The sequence below is a fragment of the Myotis lucifugus genome, unplaced genomic scaffold (assembly GCF_000147115.1).
Source record: "Myotis lucifugus unplaced genomic scaffold, Myoluc2.0 scaffold_281, whole genome shotgun sequence".
NCBI classification, from domain to species: Eukaryota; Metazoa; Chordata; class Mammalia; order Chiroptera; family Vespertilionidae; genus Myotis; species Myotis lucifugus.
Window position 1 is genome coordinate 311,456 of NW_005871329.1, and position 6,853 is coordinate 318,308.

Consider the following 6,853-nt stretch of genomic DNA (forward strand, 5'->3'; position numbering starts at 1 on the left):
CAATTAATTTTCTCTTCATTATTTTCAGACTCTGACTATCATAAAACCAGTCTGAAATTGCTTACATTTTGCTAAGAAAAAGTAAACATTCAGAAATGTAAAAAAAAATTGCTGTTCTGTTATTTTCAAAGATTTAAGCACAGCTATTTATTAACAATTTAAATAGTTATGTCTGTTTTTCTTCGTTAATGAAAATAGATTCCCTCAGGACCTGTGGTTAAAAAAACAAATTGGGAGGGGGGGCTATTTAATTGTCTTTTTCTCAGTTAAACATTGACTCTTAAAAATAATTACCAAACAAGTATATATTATAATTAAGTGCCAGATAATGTGGAAGAAGGACAGCGTGGGTTCTAAAGACCTTTATCAGATTTGGGGTTCTACTCTGACAAAGTCTAACTATAATCAGTGTCCTTCACTTCTCTTGATTTCTACTTCTTGATAAAGTGAAGTGATTAAACTCTAGAATCTTAAATTGCATAGACTTGAAGGGGGCCATTATATTTATGCCAGGTGAAAGATAAGATTAAAAGTATTCATTGGGATTTGTTTTCTGGACTTAATTGATTTGTCATATTTCAAGATTGGGAAAGGTTTATTCAGGCATTAAAGTATAACACAAACTTAAACAAAAAAGATTGAAAAGTATAGTACATTTTATATGGCTGGCCTGTCTCACTCAGAAATCCACCAAGTAGCAGTCATCTTCAGACAACTCTGGGCATGTCAGCCCATATTCTTCTCTTTAATTGCTCCTTTCTACACACAATAAAAATTAAAATTCTTAGTACTATATACAAGAACCTCTCCATTGGACTCCATTTTTCTAACCTTTGCATTTCACTGCCTACCTGCACTCTACCTCCTTTTACAGGCATTGCTCACTGATTTCTCTGGAGATGCTCACTGCTGCCTTTCATGCAGTGTTCACACTGGGCTCCCCAACAGACTTTCCACCATCACTACTACCCATCCCTCCTCATTTCCATCAGTTACATCCAGAAGTAACATCTAGAATGACCTCTGAGGACCTAGACATCTTCAACCCCCGTCCTCCCACTGCCTCTCCTACTGCGGCTATATGTCTGAATGTATGGGTGTGTGCCTGTGTCCCCTCCGCTACATCTCTGTTTCTCATACAATTCAAACAGGAGCCAATAAAAAGGTATTGATTGAATTCAGAGATTTTTGGGGGGTGGAGAGAGAAAAATTTATGCACACATGGTTAAGTCATTTGTTGTTTTCTTCCTACTGTCGGAGTAATTAAGTTAAGTCAGTAACACTTGATTTCATGAGATTCTTGACCATATTACCAGTAAATGCTTAACTGCATTTTCCTAAGATCACATGTTTACATGTATGTAATTAACATTTTAAAGAGGTATTCATCAGTTTAATAGCTATTCCACAAAAACCTAGAATTTGGAACTTTTAAGTAATACAAAACATTTGGTTAGTTAATTAGTAGTTAATACATATATGATGAGTTTATGTTATTCTTCATTTTAGAGTGTCTATGGAAATGATTTCACTCTTTTGGCCTTCATTGCTGCCATACAAATGCACATTTTACCCACTCAAGTGTTTTGTTTTGAATTTTGAGGGATACATGATTATTTTTCTCTCCCCATACTTTACCCCCAACAGGCTGCTGTAATTGTCAACAGCAGCAGGATCCACTTTGAAGGTTTGATAAAAGCAGATGAAGATGCTTAAAGATGTCTGTTTGCTGAAAATATCTGGTAACAGGAATGTATGTGAGTAAATATAGTGCATTCTAATTTTTAAAATAAATGTTTTAAGACTCCTCGCTGGTTGTTAAGGGGTTTGTTTTGTCCTGATGTGTAGTTTTATCCTGGTGTATTTTTTAGTTAAAATGATAACTTTATCATTTTTAAATCTTAATCTTTACTTTTTACAAGTGTAAAAGAAACTGGCTTAATTTAGGATGTCAGAGCTGAAATAATTATTTTAGAAAAAAGGATGCTCATACCTTATCACTATAATAAATCCATTTTGGCTGTTAATCCTGTTCTCCCTACTAATCTAGTTCTGCTCTGTCTACAAAGAATGGATAACTATTAATCACAAAGATGGATATGCTCAGGAGCTGAGGGCGGAAGAGGAAAATAAAAATGGGAATTGCTTTAAACATTAGAGAATTAGTCCCTCCTTTTTGATAGCATGTTCTACTTTAATTTCCATGATACTATTCCCTCTTGTCACTTATATTTTCCATTACTATTTTTCAGTCTCTATTGGCTACTTCTTTACTGCCAAGTCTTTAAATTTTGGTTCTCAAGGTTCTAATTTTGCCCCCCTTCTCAATTTCACTCTCTCTCTAGGAAAAGCCACGCATTTCTGTGACTTCGGCTACTACACTTGGGCTGGTTTTTCCAAACACACAAAAAGCACTCAACACATGGTAGGCACTCATTACCCGTATTTCTACTCCTTACTCATTTCTCAAGCTTTAATACTGTTTCATCAATTGCCAATTATATATCTACAGCAGGATGGCCCACAGTCCAGTGACCTCAAGTTTCCCAGTATTAAGTCATTTTCTTTCTTTTTTTTTTTACAACTCCTTCCTCCCTACCCTTTAAAATGTGCTCTTCCAGGATTCTCTGTTGCATGACACAACCAGTACAGCAGCCAAGAAACCTGGGGACACCCTTAGCTTAGAACAATTTCTTATTGTTCAAAATGTTTAAATCCATTTATAAAAAAGAGATCAAAGTCTCTTGTGAACATAGATGCAGTAAGTACCACTTCACACCCATGAGGATGGCTATTATAAAAACAAAATGCAAAATAACAAGTGCTAGGGATGATGTGGAGAAATTGGAACTCTTATACATTGCTGGTGAGAATGTAAAATGGTACAGCTGCTATATAGAACAGTATGGGAACTTCCTCAAAAAATTAAACAGAATTATCCTATAATCCAGCAATTCCCCTTCTTGGTGCATACTCAAAAGAACTGAAAGCAGAGATTTGAACAGATGTTTGTATACTAATGTTCATAGCAGCATTTTTCATAGCCAAAAGGTGGAAGCAACTCAGATGTCCATTGATGGATAAATGGATAAGCAAAATGTGGTATATACCTACAATGGAATATTATTCAGCCCTAAAAATGAAGGAAATTCTGAGACATGCTATATCATGGATGAATCTTGAAAACATGCTGCGTGAAATAAGCCTGACACAAATGGGCACATAGTGTCTGATTCTACTTATATGAGACACTACAATAATCAGAAAGTAGAAGAGGATTACCAGGAACTTGGGTAGAGGAGAATGAGATGTTAGTGTTTAATGGGTACCTAATTTCAGTTTGGGATGATAAAAGAGTTCTGGATGTGGATAGTGGTGATGGTTGCACAACAATGTGAATGTACTTAATGCCACCGAACTGTACATTTAGAAATGGTTAAAGTAAATTTTAAGTATATTTTACTAAAATTTTTTATATATAAAAAAATTTAAAGAGCATGAGTATAGTTGGAAATATATATTAGCAAATTGAATTCAGCATTATAAAAAGGACACTACATCATATCTAAGTGTGGCTTATCCCAGGAATACAAGATTAGCTCAACATTTAAAAATCAATAGTCCTGGCCAGTGTTCTCAGTGGTTAGAGCATCAGCCCGTGCACTGAAGGGTTGTGGGTTTGATTCTCAGTCAAGGGCACATACCTGCGTTGGTCCCTAGCCCTGCAGTTGGGCCGCATGCAGGAGGCAACCAATGGATATGTCTCTCTCACATCAAAGTATCTCTCTCTTTCTCCCCTCCTCCCTCCCTCTCTTCCGCTCTCTCTAAAAATCAATGGAAAAAGTATCCTCAGGTGAGTATTTTTAAAAATTAATATAATTCACCTAATTAACAAACAAAAAAAAGAGAAGCATCTCACTAGAATATGAAAAGTACATAATACAATCCAATATCCTTTCATGATTAAAGTTCTCAAAAAACTAGGCAAAGAAGGTAACGTTCTCAACCTGGTAAAAGAGATCTAAGTAAAGCCTATACGTAACATCACATTGGTGAAAGACTGAAGGCTGTCTCCCTACAGGAACAGGACAAGAATATCCAGTCTCACCATTTTTATTAAAAATGTACTGCAGGTCTTAGCTATTATAATGAGGCAAGAAAGAGAAATAAAAGGCATGTATATCAGAAAGACAAACATAAAAACTGCCTTTATTCATAGGTGATGTATCTCCGCAGACAATCCCAAGGAATCTACAAAAAAGCTACTAGAATTAATGAATCTTAACAAGGTCATAAACTAGAATATCAATACGCAAAGAATATATATTGCAGTAGCAGTGAAAAATTAGAAACTAAAATTTTAAAAAATATAGTTTACAATAATATGAAAAACTTAGGGATAAATCTAACAAGATACTTGCAAGACGTGTTCACTGAAAACTACAAAACATTGCTGAAGAAAGTAAAGAGCTCAATTAATGGAGAGAGAAACCATGTCCATGGATTGAAAAAAATATTGCTCAGAAGTCAGTTCTCAAATTGATCTCTATCTACCATGCAATCCTAATAAAAATCCCAACAGGTTGTCTTTTTTTGGCAGAAATTGACAAGTATATTCTAAAATACATAAGGAAAAGCGAAGGTTGGGCATTCGGACCATAAAAATAAATGAGAAGAGTTCCTGCTTTCAGGAAGGTCACACTGGTAGAAGGGAGAAATAGTAAACAATTGCAAGACATGATAGGTAATATAACAGACATGTAAAAGGAAGGGATAGGAGAGTCATGCGGAAGAGAGATTTCAGCTAGATCTTGCTAGAAGTCTTTAAATCAAATGCTTTTCTTGCATCGTGATTGAGACATTAACTAGAGTACATTTGGAAAATGGAATTGAATTTTGCAAGGATGAGTTTATGGGTAAAAGTTTAGCTTTTTTTCCCAGCTTCCATAGAGCATACTTTTTATTGTACAGGTATATATACAACAGTTTAATTTGTGAACATTTACAGGCATGGAGTTCAATACCAAATCTCCACGGCACCCCATACACTGCACTGTGCACTCCTGTTTTGGGTTCAGCCCAACAGGAATGAGACACAAAGTTATTGCTTTGTGAACAGAGTTTCAATTATATAGAATCTTTCGCATCAAGAACAGAGCCAAGGATCCTAATTCCTAATACCCCATAAAAAGTTTTTTTGTTTGTTTTTATCTAGCATCTTCAGATACCAAATGCTGCATAAAGTAGGAGGCAGATTCTATCCACTTAGCAAATAATGGATGGTATTGGACACAATAAAAAATTCCCTTGTTCAAAGGGGCCTTTGAGCTTTACAAAATGTGTAGAAACAAAGCTTGCTGATGATTTTATGTTTGTTTAAAAAAAAAACAATTTTGAAACTTAACTCTTCAAATGGAATGTCCTTTGAAATGACATGTTCCTTTAAGGTACTGAAGCTTGATTTGCCTATTTATTTCACATCTTGGTGATTTGAGTAAACTTGAAAAGTCTAGTTTTTCAGAGAAATCAAATCCATTCTTTCAAAGATTCACTAGAGGCCCGGTGTACAGATTTGTGCACCGGTGGTGTCCCTTGGCGTAGCCTGTGGGGATCAGGCCAAAACCAGCAGCCCAATGCCACCTGCCGCTCCTCCCTGCCACTCCTGCTCATCCCAGCCCCACTGTGCCCGCCACCACCGCTCAGTAGGCTCGCTGCAGCAGCCAGTCGTAAGCCCTGCGTCTGGCACCTGTTGGTCAGCTGAGTGGCATTCCCGCTGTGGGAGTGCACTGACCACCAGGGGGCAGCTCCTGCATTGAATGTCTGCCCCCTCGTGGTCAGTGTGCGTCATAGCGACCGGACAACCTGTTGCTTAGGTTTTTATATATGTAGATTCTGGAGTACTAGTATGTATTGCCTCAGCCCCAGGCTAGATTCCAGGAATGCAAGAAACAGTTCTTGCCAAAAGGAGCTTTTAAGCTGGTGGGATGACTAATTGCAACACAAGTAAGAGTGCAAAGTAAGCCCAGGGGGCTCTGGAAGTGGGGAGGCCTCTAATCTGGATAGATAGAGACACTGAGCTTCACTCCTGTAGACCAGGGTTATATGCCTTGACTTCATCTACATTCTATCTGATGATATTTCATAATGTGAAGGAGTGAGATGGAAAAATAGGAGAAACTAAGATGAATGTGTCTAACTTTGCAAATGAACAGAAATCCAATGCAGACATCTCTGGGAGCTACTTACAGGGTCTGCACTTCTCCATGCCACTCCCTCCTCCTTTACAAATTGAGTCCTCCAAAGATTCCCTTGGTAAGGTTTAGGTGGGGGACAAACAACAAGAGTTCGGCCAAGAGACCCTCTGCCCCAGGAGATACAGCAAGACCTTGAAGTCACATTTCTTTACTCTTGACCTCCTTTTATGAGCCCAGTTCTGTCCTAGCTCTGGGAGTAAATGAAGAATAAATGCCTGAAAAGCTAGGCTGCACACAGGCAACCTAAAGAGCAAAGAAACTCCCACTGGATAGTCATGGGGAAGGGAGCACTTAAGTCTCCATATACTAGTAGTCTCATACTATTTATGTATTTATTATCCTCACCAGAGGATATTTTTTCCATTGACTTTTAGAGAGAGTGGAATGGATGGGGAGAGAGAAACATCGATGTGTCCATTGGTTGAGCCTGCAACCAAGGTACATGCCCTTGAACAGAATCTAATCTGTGACCATTCAGTCCTTGGGCTGAAACTCTATCCACTGAGTCAAACGGGTTAGGGCTCACACTTGATTTTAACCCTTGTAACAATTCAGGTGATCAAAGGGGTTCATAGAAGAGGGTCAGCAACTTGCTCCAG